Here is a 15721-nt window from a genome sequence, read left to right as displayed (position 1 = left end):
CTGGGCCCCAGCTATGCGAACCCTGCATCTGGCGGCCAGGATCGCCCCCCACGTGACGTGTCCCCAGTTCCTCGGCGTCCCTCACTGCTATCAGCTAGCTCCAGTAGGGTGCGAGCTGGCTTCCACTGCGGTCTTTCCTCCTTCCTCTCCAGGCAGGCCGTCCTTTCCCACTAGATGTCCCTATACTTTCTCTCCTGTGCTACATAAGCTGAAGGAATTCCTCAGGGTTTCCAGCAGGTACATGGCGCTCTTCTATGTTTGGACCCCTTCAGTGCTTGTAGTGGAAATTTAGGAGGTGGAAAGGAAGAGCTTGGGGGTTCTCCGTATCTAGGGGCTCCCTATCCAGCAGATTCAACTAACTGTGGTTTGAAAATATTCGTGAAAAAACAGTTTCAAAAAGCAACACTTGAATTTGCCATCATTGACAACTACTTACATAGCATTCATGTTGTATTAGATACAGTGAGTAATCCAGAGATGATTTGAAGATATAGATAAAGTACATGGGAGGGTGCACATAAGTTCCATGCAAGTCCTATGCCATTTTATACAAGAGGCGTCAGCATCCATGGATGTTGACTTCAGGGGGGAGTCCTGGAACCAGTGCCCCATGGTTACCAAGGGATGACTAGAAGTCCAGGCTCCTTATCCCAGCCTGTCAGGTCCCCATGTGGTCTGAAACCTACCTGTACCACACTTCCCTTGTCACTCTCCTCCAGCCCTGGCAGACTGTCCTTTGATTTTTGAACAGGCCACACTCACTGTGCTTCATATCTGGCCCCTAGAAATACCCGTTACTTTCTGAGCATGGCTCTGCTTTCACAAAAAGGGCTGCATTGTCACTAGAGAAGACACTGTGGAATTTCCTTTAAAAACTGAAAATAGACTTAACTCATGATCCAGCCTTCCCACTCCCGGGCATATGTCAGAAGAAAACTCTAATTCAAAAAGTCACATGCACCTCAATGCTCAGAGCAGCACTATTTATAATAGCCAGGACATGGCAAAAACGCAAATGTCCGTCGACAGCTGACTAGATAAAGATGTAGTAGTATATTTATACAAAGGAATACTACTCAACCATTAAGAAGAACAAAATAATGTCATTTGCAGCAACATAGATGGATGTAGAGATAGTCATTCTAAGTGCAGTAAGCCAGAAAAAGAGAAGAATGCCATATAATATCACTTATATGTGGAATCTAAAAAAAGACACAAGTGAACTTAACTACAAAAGTGAAACAGACCCACAGACATAGAGAAACAAACTTACGGTTACCAGGGAGAGAAGGGGATGGGAAGGGATAAATATGGTAATTGGAAAAGTGTCCCTCTTGGAGAGTTATGGAAATGTTAGCTATCTTGATTGCGATGATGGTTTTCTGGGTGTAGACATCTATCAAATTCATCAAATAGTACATGTGAAATATGTGTAATTTACTATACAGGAATCGTACCACAATAAATATGCCTGTAAAAAAGAAAAACAAGAAAATATTGGCGGCATTGTGTCCTACGTTTTTATGTGTCTTTAGTGAGTGGGTCTTCAATTTTCCGGTCTGCCATATTTTCTGAACCAGAAGTGCCCTCCTTCCCTTTTCTTTGATAAACTGTCAGTGGGTGGCATTTATTCCCGTGGCTTCAACTGCTCTCTGTCCACTGATTAACTGTCAAATCTTTTCCAGCAAGGACATTTCATTTCAGTCCCAGAAATATACTTATAATTGACAAGAGGACATGCCAGTGTTTGAAGAAGTAAACCTAGTTCTGAGCGAGTGTAAATTCAAACACACAGAGCTTGAGATTTTTATGGGCTAATCAAGTGGGAATGTCCTCTTGTCAATTATAAGTATATTTCTGGGACTGAAATGAAATGTCCTTGCTGGAAAAGATTTGACAGTTAATCAGTGGACAGAGAGCAGTTGAAGCCACGGGAATAAATGCCACCCACTGACAGTTTATCAAAGAAAAGGGAAGGAGGGCACTTCTGGTTCAGAAAATATGGCAGACCGGAAAATTGAAGACCCACTCACTAAAGACACATAAAAACGTAGGACACAATGCCGCCAATATTTTCTTGTTTTTCTTTTTTACAGGCATATTTATTGTGGTACGATTCCTGTATAGTAAATTACACATATTTCACATGTACTATTTGATGAATTTGATAGATGTCTACACCCAGAAAACCATCATCGCAATCAAGATAGCTAACATTTCCATAACTCTCCAAGAGGGACACTTTTCCAATTACCATATTTATCCCTTCCCATCCCCTTCTCTCCCTGGTAACCGTAAGTTTGTTTCTCTATGTCTGTGGGTCTGTTTCACTTTTGTAGTTAAGTTCACTTGTGTCTTTTTTTAGATTCCACATATAAGTGATATTATATGGCATTCTTCTCTTTTTCTGGCTTACTGCACTTAGAATGACTATCTCTACATCCATCTATGTTGCTGCAAATGACATTATTTTGTTCTTCTTAATGGTTGAGTAGTATTCCTTTGTATAAATATACTACTACATCTTTATCTAGTCAGCTGTCGACGGACATTTGCGTTTTTGCCATGTCCTGGCTATTATAAATAGTGCTGCTCTGAGCATTGAGGTGCATGTGACTTTTTGAATTAGAGTTTTCTTCTGACATATGCCCGGGAGTGGGAAGGCTGGATCATGAGTTAAGTCTATTTTCAGTTTTTAAAGGAAATTCCACAGTGTCTTCTCTAGTGACAATGCAGCCCTTTTTGTGAAAGCAGAGCCATGCTCAGAAAGTAACGGGTATTTCTAGGGGCCAGATATGAAGCACAGTGAGTGTGGCCTGTTCAAAAATCAAAGGACAGTCTGCCAGGGCTGGAGGAGAGTGACAAGGGAAGTGTGGTACAGGTAGGTTTCAGACCACATGGGGACCTGACAGGCTGGGATAAGGAGCCTGGACTTCTAGTCATCCCTTGGTAACCATGGGGCACTGGTTCCAGGACTCCCCCCTGAAGTCAACATCCATGGATGCTGACGCCTCTTGTATAAAATGGCATAGGACTTGCATGGAACTTATGTGCACCCTCCCATGTACTTTATCTATATCTTCAAATCATCTCTGGATTACTCACTGTATCTAATACAACATGAATGCTATGTAAGTAGTTGTCAATGATGGCAAATTCAAGTGTTGCTTTTTGAAACTGTTTTTTCACGAATATTTTCAAACCACAGTTAGTTGAATCTGCTGGATAGGGAGCCCCTAGATACGGAGAACCCCCAAGCTCTTCCTTTCCACCTCCTAAATTTCCACTACAAGCACTGAAGGGGTCCAAACATAGAAGAGCGCCATGTACCTGCTGGAAACCCTGAGGAATTCCTTCAGCTTATGTAGCACAGGAGAGAAAGTATAGGGACATCTAGTGGGAAAGGACGGCCTGCCTGGAGAGGAAGGAGGAAAGACCGCAGTGGAAGCCAGCTCGCACCCTACTGGAGCTAGCTGATAGCAGTGAGGGACGCCGAGGAACTGGGGACACGTCACGTGGGGGGCGATCCTGGCCGCCAGATGCAGGGTTCGCATAGCTGGGGCCCAGTTTGCAAGATCAAAATAACAAGGGGGGAGAGGGGCTGCCTCAGTCCCGGGATCCTGACAACGGCCACAGCGCCGTGACCCCAGCTATTGCGGCTCCCCTAGTAAGCCAGAAAAAGGAAACTCTGAGCCAAGATATTGCAGATTCCACCGCAGCCACACGGATAACTAGATCTCTAAGCTGACAAAATGTAACCACCAGAAACAGGAATCTTTCCTTTTCTCTTCATTTGGACCTTTGGACAGGGAGCCACACATCTCTGACGGGAACCACCTTTAATCCGATAGAGAGCTCACTTTTTCAGGAATAAGCATGGAGCAAAAGAGTGGGGTGATGGTTTAAAGTGGAAGTCAAAGCGGAAGCCCATCTGAGAAATGGTAAAAACATGCATCTCAGTGAATCCGAGTTATGGCGAAAAGAAGGGGGAAGGTTAAGTAAATCTCTATCCACCAGAAAAGACTAGCCAGTCATAAAAAGACAGCAATTTAAATCAAGAAAACTTTTTTGTTTTTTTGGTGATGAAAAACAATGCCATATTTTAAAACAAGGCTTGGGCCATCAACAACACCCTGAGAGTTGTTGAGGAGGAGAACATAAAGCTTCATATAGACATGAAAGTGTTCCAAGTCCACTTCTCGAAAAGACTTAGCCAATCATGTGTCCAGTTGATTTGAAAATCCCGATAAGTAAATAACTCAAAAGTGGGAAAGACATGGTATTAAATAGTGGTAGTGAGCAATGAAATCCAGGAAGTTTATAGCTATATTTCATTGTTAATATAACAAACTGGAAGCAACTGTCTAAACATAGTAACTGGAGGACACATACACACACACACACACACACACACACACACACACACACGCGCGCGCGCACACACAATCTGGAACAGCAGAGAGGTAAAATATGCTAAATTTATCATTATTGAGGAACAGGATCTAATAGGTTATTTCAGTTTTGATAGTGTTATAGGAATACTGGTCCAATTACATATAAAGTTATGAACTTAGAGATGATTTATAAAAATTTAGAGAGAATTTTCATTAAAAGGCAATATAGCTTCCAAATCATTGAAGAGAAAATTAACAATAAAAAAATTAATCAATCCAGCTAATATGGAGTAACAGAGACCATATTTACCACCCTAAAATAAACCACAAAATGGATACAATATATGAAGCAATGATTTTTAAGAGAGGTGAAAACGATCATCCACTAGGACCCTGTCCTGCCACCACTATACCGAGGCTGCTAGGCCTCCTACTGCCATCACCAATAATGTCCACCAAGAGGTGACATTTCCTTCCTCTGCTCCTACTGCAGAGCCAGTCCTGAGCAGTCCTTTTGCAGGTTTTGGCAGGCAGCTCCCAGAAGTGCTCTCGTGGACCTTGGTCCCTTTTGGCCACCAGCAAAGGGATCAAGGATGAGCAGTGAGCCTCCTTACTCATCCAAGACCTAGGAACCTATCTAATTTCTGAGCAGGGCTTCACTCTTCTCTGCTGTCTGGTACTCTCTGCCCGGCTTCCCGTGTCCCCAGTTTGGGCAGCCTGCACGCTGGCCACAGCCCATCAGAATCTGTTCCCCCGCCAAGAGGCAACGTGTGATCTTGAGTAGGGCTCCAGGCCTCTGGAGCAGCGTGGCTTGGACTGCGTCCTGGCCCTGGGTGCGTGAGCTCCATGTCCTTGGTTGAGTCAGTTAATATCTCTAAGCTAAGTTTCTTCATCAGTAAAATGAAGACATATCAATATGGAAAAATAAAGTCAGAATCGGGGGGGAATAAATTTCTAGTGACTGAAGATTTTTTTAATTTTGAATTATACAGCAAAAGACATCATACAAATTTTACTACTTCATAATTCTAAAGGACAGCTTCTACTGTTAATACTAATGCATGCACATACACACAAACACACGTGCAGATGCACTGACTCTGGCCCACATACATTCCCTACACACACACGTACATGGACTCATGTACCACACACACACATACCATACACACAACCATACACGTCCTCAGACGCACACACACACATAGCATACACACAACCACACACATCCCCAGGCGCGTGCGCGCACAGCCACACACACACTCACAGTCATGTACCACACAATTCCCCAGGTGCGTGCGTGCGCACACACACGTCATACACACCTTTGGCGTTATTCTAAATCAATTTACAATTGAGGGTCTCAGTGTCCATTGTTTTGTCCGCTCAGAAGATCCTGACTTCGGACTGTGAAGCAGGAGCCCCTCCTCTCTGGAGATGGTCTTTGCCACTTACAGTCTCAGTAGAGCCAACATAAATGCTCTGGACCCTTGGAAGTGCAGGGCCAGAGCATACCTGGGAGCTCACATTCTATATATCTAAACATTTTAAGTGCAGTAGGTTCTAAAGTCCTGCCTTTACAAATATACATTCATTATAAGGGGGAAGGCCAGGTTCAAAATTAGAACAACCAGACTCAGGGGAGTCCTGCAAAGAAAGTGAGTGTGTGGGGAGAGCTGATTCCCAGACTCTGATCACTAGCCTGACCCTTTTCTTCCCAATGCTGGGTCCATCCCTTGCCATAAGTGGCCTTGGATGTGCACAGGGGGACACTCAGATTTCACGTCCGGGCTCTGCCTATAACCTCCATGCAAACAGCTGCCCTTTGGCCTCTCTGTGAGTCCTGGGAATCTGAACTCCGGGGAGAGCCGGTGCAGGCACTAGAAATGGGTCAGGGGCTGCTGAGGCAGGGCATTCGGCATCCTGGGTTTCTAGAGCATGGGATGGAGCCAATGACCATGTCCCCTTGGCCTTGCTGACTCCACCCGATGGAGGGCGTGGCCAGAGGAAGTGTCAGGGCCAGGGGAACCTTCTGCAGTGCAGGACCCAGGGCAGCGGGGGGCCCGGGTCTAAGGAGAGAAGCCCTAAGGAAAAGTCTGTGGAGGCTGTAAGGTACCTTCATTCCCATTAATTAAATAAAACAAAAGCTTACCACAGGCGTGCGGGGGAAGGGTTTTGTTATAACAAGGGAAGGCACTTGCCAAGGTCTGGCCATAGAGGGCTGCTGGGTTTGCCAGGTTGAAGAGGAACCGAGAGGCCGTTTGCCTCCCCTGGGTCTAGACACTGCTTGAATTCTTCCAGGTGACACTTAAATGCAGTGAGACATGGAACTCTCTAAAGTTGTTAAAATATTCATGGTGAGCCATTCAACTCTCTCCTCATTCTTGGCTACGAAAGCACGATAAACACAGGTGGGAATCTCATCAGCCTGTTGGTTGGTTCACTGTCCATCTGGCGCCCCCTCTTGTAGGAGCCTTTATCACATCACCCAGGGCTGACCCATCTCAGGATCACAGCTGATTTTCCACAGGTGGCACCACTTGCTGGTGACATGAAGGAACCATGTTAGCCACCTCCCAAACTCTGAGGCTTCTCCTGGGAGGAGCCTGCAGACACCCAGTCCAGCCTCTGCACAATGATGCTCCCCAGTGTCACTCCCGGCTTGCTGCCCTGGCCTCTAGCTCTGGCCACAAACTCGCTGAATTGTCGATAGATGTCCCCCATGCACCACGTCTAAGCTTGGGGTCCAGAGGTGACCATGGTTCTTATTTTCTTCCCATCGATGGACTGTTTGATCTTCATGTAATCGTGTTGGCAGGAAGGCCAGTACCACCCTCTTGAGGCCTCCCCGAGCCGCCTCTGTCTATAACTGTCCTAGCGCCCCAGGGGATCGGGTCTGAAGCCTGGCACTCAGACACGAGGATGACAGCTGGAGAGACAGGAATCCACTCCTGCTGTGGCTTCTGCTGAGGCTCGATGTGGCCATACAAATGGATCCCACAGGCCCTGACTTCACTTGACTCGCTGCAGGGATGCTCCCACACTGCCCCGTTCCCCCCCCCAGAGACAGAGGGCTTTCTGCTTGTTCCCGAAGGCCCCACCCCCGAGGGGGCACTGGGTCCAGTGGAGCGTCCAGCCTGGTTCCCCGCCAGCCCTTAGGGCTTTGGTGGGGCCTGGAACATCAACTACCCTCCCCTTAGGGGCCCGTTTGTCCTTTCCAGCCAACAGACCTAGGTCATAAGCACTTTAACTCACCTGAGGGTGTTTTCCTCACTTCAGGGGCAGTGAGGACGGGGCTTCTTCACACTCCAAGTGCCCCAGGTCTGGATGCAGACAGTCTGGCTCTCCCCCAAGTCCTGCAGTTCTGGGCCACACCTGCTGCTGGTCACAGTCTGTGCTGTGTTCTCTTCCAGGACAAGGGGTGCACTCTGACCCCCGCCCCGCCCCCACCAGCGGTGGCAGAGGCGGCGGACAGGCAGGTGAGCTGGGGCCTGAGACCGTGCCCGCAGGTCAGTGCCCCAGAGGCCGCTGGTGACTAGAGGGGCCACGGGGCAGAAGGCAGCATGGGATGGGAGGAGGAGGAAGGTTCAGGATAAGGAGATGAAAGGGGGAACGGACAGCACTGTGAGGGCCTCGGCCATGAAAGGGAAGAGAAATCACAGTGACAGCTGGAGCGGTGTCGGCGTTAAAAGCTGCGGGCTGTTTTTTTTAATTTTATTAATTACCAATATATATTGACAGATTTCTTATTTTATTAAAGATTATGTTCCATGTCATATAACAGGATAGAGTATGTTATTATTTATTAAATAATACATAATAGAAGATATACTAGCATATTATCTTCTGTTTATTTATTAGCAGATAGTATATAATACATATGTAGGTGTTTATACACATAATATATAATTCATGCATCTATATAATATATAACCCATAACAAATAATGTAAGATTATGATTAATATATAATATAACAAGATTACATAACAATAATGATGTAATATTACCCATTGTATGTCTTGGTTCATGACACATTCTCATCTTAGGTGCCTGTCAGAGGTATTTATGTATTAAAATTAATATTATAAGACACAGTTATGAACCTATCACCCAGCATCATAACAGGAATATTGACAGTGACATACTGTGTCCTCTTTCCCTATCCTGCTCTTGGCCTTTTCTCACAGGAAGTAACCAGCATCCTGAATCCTGGCTTACCCTTGCCTTGTGTTACTTTCACACACACAACATTTAAGATCAGTTAAAACAAATGAACTGCAGGTACATGCAATGAAGTGGATGAATCACACACTCCATGTTAAATTGAAAAAGTAACCCCTAGAAGGTAGCCGATAGTGTGCTATGCTTTTAACTGTGTATATATATGTCAACTAAACTCACTGAATTAAGAACAACTACAGCTAGAGTCCAGGTGGGAGAGGGACAGATAAAAGGTGAGGTGAGCAGGTTTGCTGCAGGTGAGCGAGTTCCTTTCCAGTGACATGTCATTCTCTCTGAAGCAGGAGGCAAGGCCATCTGCTGGGAGTCAGGGAAGAGACAGAGGGAAGGTTAGAGGTGTGCAGAGAGCAGAGAATGTTGACACCACTGAGTGATAAGTGGGGAAATGTGCTCACTAGAGAAATCCTGGAGGATTGCCTGGCAGCGGCAACATGGTGGGCATTGATTTGTAGTCTTGGAAATCTGTGCTGGGAGAGCCTGCTGCCTGCAGGCTCAGAACAAGTAGAGCTGGGTGAACCGAGATGGAAGTCGGCCTGGTGAGGAACTGAAAAGGTCAAGGCTCAAGGGGGTTTTGTCTGTCATAAAGAGAGTGCTGACTGTGGATGCAGAGCTGGAAGGTGGGGAAGTGGAAGTAAGAGGAACGTGGACAGGCAGGAAAGCAGAGGATTCAGCGCATGATGCCCCAGTGAGGGTGAAGGAGGGCCAGGGAGGCTGGTGGAGAAGAAGCTGGACGGCTAGAGGTGGGCACTTAAAGGAGAGAGGCTGGACCTTGGGTGGAGACACGCCCGGGTATGAGCCCGGGGGTAGGGTGAATGGGGGGTGGCTGGCTCAGGCTGACAGAGAAGAAGACCCTACAATGACCATACTGGGTGGTGGAAGGAGAATGAACTTTGACGTCTTGATGGTAGGAGGCGAGGCAATACAGAGCTGGTGGTCCAGGTGCTCCTGACTGAGGCAGATGAGCAGGGAGGCCAGGGTGGCAGGCACTGCTAGGAAAGGATCTGGGTTTTCCATGTGCTCCCACGAGGGGAGGAGCAATCATCTGAAGGTGGAAAGTGAGCACAAGGAGGCCAACCCAGGCTCCTGATCAAACGGGGGTTGTGAAGGTGCAAAGCGTCAACTCCAGTGATGGTGGCCCAGGAAGCAGGGACCACGGGTGAAGTGAGGGGGCACTCAGAGAAGAGAGGGAGAAGAGTCTTCTGAGTGTAGGGGGAAGAGAGGCCCCAGGACAAAGGAGCACAGAGGCACAGTGATGAGGATGGACTGGCTCTATGGTGACACTGCAGGGATGGCTGGATCTTTGTCCTGAGGGCTTAGGTTGGGGGGACTACTGGCCTCATGAGGATCCCCCTCTCAGCAGCCTGGACAGAGGCTCTCGCTCCTGAGAGCTGTGTGGCCACCACTGTTCCCGGAGGGGCTCTGCCTCCATCTTCTCTTATCAGACTTTCCTGCCCAGCCCCCGACCGCCAGCGAGGGAGCCTGGGCCTCGCAGCTGTTTGCCGTGGAGGGACACAGGCTCCTCGGAGGAGCAGGCGGATCTTACTTTGCTCCGTAACCCAGGGCCTAGCGAAGCGCCAGCCCATGTGTGGGCCATGTAGGGGCTCGGATACTTACTATACTAACTCAAAGCAGTAGAATTGCAGAGCTGGAGGAAGTGACCACTGAGCTCACAGAGTTCACTGCCCACACCCCCATTCTACAGATGAGGAATCAGAGAGCAAGCAGTGAAGCAGCCTTGGCCAAGGTCACGCTGCTCGTAAATGCTGGCCTGTGTCGGGCATGCCAAGTGATGAGCTGCAGTGAAGGGGCTGAGAGGGGTCTCTGGGTCCAGAGAGCTCGGGTTCAAGTCCCAGCTCTGCCATTTATTAGCCGTGTGACTAATGAATGTCCTTACCTTTAAAGTGGAACTCATAGTGGTGCCAACTCATTGGGTTGTCATGAACACAGCGTTCCTGGAACAGCAGGACAGAGTTCTGTAAGGGTTTGCTGTTGCTTTGGTTATGATTATTATCACCAAGTGAACCCTGAAATGAAGAACAAAGGCAGCAAGAATTTTTATTTTAAAGGAGTTTCAAATCCTCTGATGAATGCTTCATTTCATCTATTCAAGTTTTCATTTGACCCTTATTAACAACTACACAATGGATGACTTTTGAGGCAATCTTGCTTCATGTCTTTAATTCTCACTAACGACACAGGCTATTTAACAGGCAGCAGTTTCTTTTCCAGGAAGAGGGACAAAAAGTTCAAAATGACTCAGTGCCTCTCGGTCCCCAGTGAGTTGGTTGTGACCTGTCAACCCAGCTTTGGGGAAGTGCCTGCTCCCCCTGGGCCCACTGAGCTGCCCCGCAGCCTCCAAGGGGTGCCGTACCCCCACACGAATCCAGTCTCTTGGTTCCTATCTTTGCTTCAGATCCCTCAAGGACTGCCCATGCCCCAGGGCCCCATCTGCCCCACCAGCCTTGGCTGCTGGACTCCAGGACACCATCCTGGGTCTCAACCATCCCCTGTTCCTATGACCGCCCCACTACTCTACATTTTGTCCTTCAAGTGTGGGCTTCTGTGGCTCGCCACACAGCAGGGGTCTCCCCGTCCTCCACCTTGGGTAACTGCATCGTCCTGCACGGTGCCTAGGGAACCCGTGTGGAGGCAGGATGAATACAGAACAACAGGTGCTCAGAGGGGCTGCCTTTCCCACTGCAGGGGCCCTAGAGAGCTTTCTCCCAGCTGGTTATTCACAGGCGCTGAAGCTGTGGAATCTCGATCTCACCAATTTAAAGGGCATCATCACTAATTACAAAAGCAATCATTTCATCAGTAGCAAAAGGAGAAAAGACTTTGTGTTCCCCACCTCCAACTGTTTTCCTCCACCTTCAGATGTTTCTCATCTCTGGGCAAGGGTAGAATGCAACTCACAGAATATTATTTTTCAATGTCTTTTCCCACTCTGAAGATTGCTTTCCCAGAACCGATGAAGGCTAGAATGGTTTAGCTTCCCTGGACTGAGGATTCAGAGGCCTGGGGGGAAGGGGGGAGGGGGAGGTGAGATAACTCAGCAATATTGAACCTAACAGAGACATTAAAAAGTTCCATTCTAAACAGAAAGGAAGCAGGATGCTATAGAAACAGGAAAACCATAGTTGGAAATGCAATAACGAGTTGCAAGAGAATAAACATAAAGATGTAAAAATGAAAAAGGACATCAAAATAAAAAGAGTTGGGAATGGGAGAGGGGAGCAAGAAAATGTAGATTTTTTTCTTTCTTTTTTTTCTTCGTTATTCTTAGGATGTGTTGGAGCCTACGTGATTTATCAGTCTAAAGGGAATAGATATAGTAATGGGCTGATATATTTGAAGAATAAGGTAACCACAAATCAAAAGCATACAATAGAGTCGCAAAAAAACCAAAAAGAAACAAACTCAAAATGGCTTAAAGACTTAAATATTACACACGACACTATAAACTTCTCACAAGAAAACATAGGCAAAACATTATTTGACATACATCTCAGCAATGATTTCGTAGGGCAATCTAAGCAACCCAAGCAACAGAAATAAAAGCCAAAATAAATAAATGAGACCTAATTAAACTTATAAACTTTTGCACAGCAATAGAAACCATAAGTAAAACTAAAAGACAACCTATGGAATGGGAGAAAATATTTGCAAAAGATGAGACTGACCATGGCTTAATTTCTAGACTATATAAATAGTCCATACAACTTAATAAGAAAAAAATAAACAACCAAATCCAAAAATGGGCAGAACAACTAAACAAGCAATTCTCCAATGAAGACACACAGATGGCCAATAGGCATATAAAAAAATGCTTAATATCGTTCAATTATCAGAGAAATGCAACTCAAAACTACAATGTTATCATCTCACACCAGTCAGAATGGCCATCATTCAAAAGTCCACAAACCATAAATGCCGGAGAGGCTGTGGAGAAAAGGAAACCCTCCTACATTGTTGGTGGGGATGTAGTTTGTTGCAGCCACTGTGGAAAACAGTATGGAGATTCCTCAAAAGACAAAAAAAAAAAAAAAAAAGGCTTATCACCTAATCCAGCAATCCCACTCCTGGGCATATATCCAGAGGGAACCTTCATTCCAAAAGATACCTGCACCCCAATTTTCACAGGAGCACTGTTTACAATGGCCAAGACATAGAAGCAACCTAAACATTCACTGACAGATGACTGGATAAAGATGCGGTATTTAGATATAACAGAATATTACTCAGTCATAACAAAGAAGGAAATAAGGCCATTTACAGCAACATGGATGGAACTGGAGATTATCTCACTAAGTGAAATAAGTTAGACAAAGACAAGTATCATATGATATCATTTATATGTGGAATTTTTAAAAAAATGATACAAATGGACTTATCTATAAAACAAAAAACAGACTCACAGACTTATAAAACAAACTTAGGAGTTTGGGATTAACAGGTACAAATTACTATATGTAAAACAGACAAACGACAAGGATTCACTGTAGAACACAGGGAAGAATATTCAGTATCTTGCAACCTATAATGGAAAAGAACCTGAAAAAGAATAGACTATGTATATGTACAACTGAATCACTATGCTGCATACCTGAAACTAACAAAACAGCTGTATAACTGAAACTAACAAAACATTGTAAATCAAACACATTTCAATTTAAAAAAAATTGATAAGCTCTAAATACCTTTATTCAAAGAAAATCTTGAACTCTTCCCTCTTACAAAATTTAAAATGGGTAGCTTGAGCAGGACCAAATTATACTGGATGGGCAGTTACATATCTTCTCCAGCACGTGGCCCATGCTACACACACATCGTGTTTTCCTACAGGTAAGAACAGCCCTGACTGCACAGCGAGCGACTCTTTCTGGGACAAGGGCCTCTGTGGCAGTGGCCTCCTTGTCACCGCTGCATCTCACCAGGAGGCCAGGGTTTTCAGAGGGGAGGGGACATAGAGCTCATACACTTCAAATTGACTTCCCGAAAAAACTATGGAAAAACCAAATTCACCTGCAGTGTAGGAAACATGAGCAGGGCCCCTAAGCAGACCGACAAGCCCAAAGTAAGATGGCCCGATGTTCAGATCGGAACCAGAACAAAGACCACCTGACCCCAGTTAAATGACCACCACCTCACCTGCAACGAACTGCTCGTACTCAATGTCAGGGATGTTTCTGTTGAGACTTGGGAGGTCAAAGGAGTCGGACCAGGGATCGGGGCTCTGCCAGTGGTAGAGGTGGCCCCAAGGGAATAGCACCAGTACCGGCTCCTCCATCTACAGCAGGGTCTTCAGGAGGAAGGCAATGTGGATGCAGACGTTCCTAAGGAGGTTGAAGCCCTCTGGAGGGTTGAAGTCACACAGAAGGTACCTGGCTGGGAGCAAAGGAGAGCGGGTCTTCAGGGCCAGGCCTCTGCACAGGAATCCCGGCTTAGATAGAACAGATACAACGGGAATCCCTGCACAGCCCATGGCCTAGACTCCAGACACATTCAGCAGCTTCTGGTTTGTAAAGTGGAGGCACTGCCCACCCATCTCCATGTGGCCAATTACTTCAAGTCCGGGAGCAGTTGCGGAAGACATCTTGGCATCCGTCTAACACCACTAAGCACCCGACTAGCATCTGAGCACCCGTTCTCCAGGGGCTCTCAAACTTCTTGTTCTACAGAACCCTATACACTCTTAACAATTACTGAGAACTCCAAAAGGCTGCTATTTATGTGAGTTTAATCTATCACTATTTCCTGTGTTAGAAGTTAAATAAGAAGTTAGAGAAAGTGTATGAATTCACTTAAAAATATTAACAATCTACTGTATGTTACCATTAATACTCTTAAACAAAATATAATTCTATTTTTCAAAAGAAAAATCATTAGTGAGAAGAATAGCAGTGATTTTAATTTCTGCAAATCTCTTTTGGACTGGTGAGAGCTGAATTCTCCTATCTGCCTCTGCATTCCCTGTTTTGTGATATCGCAGGCCAGGTTTTCCCTGGAAAACCCCGCAGGAACTCGGGAGAGCAAGAGTGTGCAAAAGGCAGGTGACATCCCGGCGTTTCTATGAAAATGGTCTTGCACCTCAGGGGCCTTGGATACACTTTGATAACTGTTGCCCTATCCAAGGCGAGACTCTTCTACACAAGAGCCAGGCAAGGGTCCTGGATTCTGTAATGAGTTACCGCCACCACACCCCTCCCTTCTCTGTGTGTTTCTCACAAGCTCCATTACTGCAGATGAGGATGTAATCCTCAACTGGGGCCTCTAATCCCAGAAGACTGCTAACTTCAAGAGGGAGGGTCCCATCTACCATCCCTACACCCCGCATAGTTTATTTTGAGTCAAGCCCTAGATAACTGCTTATCGGCACTGACCCTTGTGTCTTTTTCCTGAGGTTGACTGAAGGAACAAACATCTGGATGGAACTGAAATTTCCCTGCAGATAAACAAGGCTGATAAGCCACCCCATTCCAACATCTGATTCTGGGGCTCTTCAAAACCCGGGTAAGGCCCCGCTTCATCTAAGATGGGTCCTCCGCCTGCCCTTCCCGGGGGGTTCTGGGAGGCCGCGGCCACCAAGGGCGACCCAGACTCGCGGCCCCAGCCCCAGGGCCTGAGGGGGAGGAAAGCTTGAGGCTGTGCCCAAGCCCTGACCCGCCCCGCCCCAACACGCTCCCCGGCACCACAGCCCTCCCCGGCCACCGCCCCAACCCCGATCCCACCCCGGTTCATGTCCGCCGGCCCCGCCGACGGCGCGGACGTACGTTTACCGTCTGTGGGACGCCGCCCCAGACAGGATGTCGGCCGCCGACTGACCAGGCCAGAACTAGTCGCCCGGCCGAGCAAGCCGCCATCCCCAGCAGCAAGCACCGCCATGGTCCAGGGCAGCTGCACACTTCCGGAGCCCGCTACCCGCCCCAGAAGCGCACGCCGGCCCGCGCAGAGCGTGGCGCCTGTAACCATGGCAACTCCGCGGGACCCTCCCCTAGCGCTTGCGTCGTGCGTCCTCCCGAGTCTAGTTGTGCGAGGGCAGAACTTGCGGAGCCAATGGGAGCCAGGGCGCAGCCAGGACGGGGG

General features: G+C 47.0%; 1 long non-coding RNA gene across 4 annotated transcripts; it reads right to left on the bottom strand.

The window, feature by feature from the left end:
• Positions 1–8126: 8126 nt before the first annotated feature.
• On the bottom strand, positions 8127–15564 carry LOC141578008 (uncharacterized). 4 transcript variants are annotated; one of them, XR_012507844.1, is made up of 5 exons: positions 15409–15564; positions 13787–14023; positions 11487–11653; positions 10530–10659; positions 8127–8932 (listed from the first exon to the last, which is right to left on the bottom strand). It is a non-coding gene; the product is annotated as an uncharacterized LOC141578008 (long non-coding RNA). The 4 variants fall into 4 exon arrangements; XR_012507845.1 differs by lacking the exon at positions 11487–11653 and having other exon boundaries at positions 8127–9624; positions 15409–15562; XR_012507843.1 differs by lacking the exon at positions 11487–11653 and having other exon boundaries at positions 8127–9621; positions 15409–15562.
• Positions 15565–15721: the final 157 nt, after the last annotated feature.

The sequence above is a fragment of the Camelus bactrianus genome, chromosome 6, assembly GCF_048773025.1.
Source record: "Camelus bactrianus isolate YW-2024 breed Bactrian camel chromosome 6, ASM4877302v1, whole genome shotgun sequence".
Taxonomy (NCBI): Eukaryota; Metazoa; Chordata; class Mammalia; order Artiodactyla; family Camelidae; genus Camelus; species Camelus bactrianus.
The sequence above is the reverse complement of the archived record's forward strand: the minus strand, read 5'-3'. Positions and strand labels throughout refer to the sequence as shown.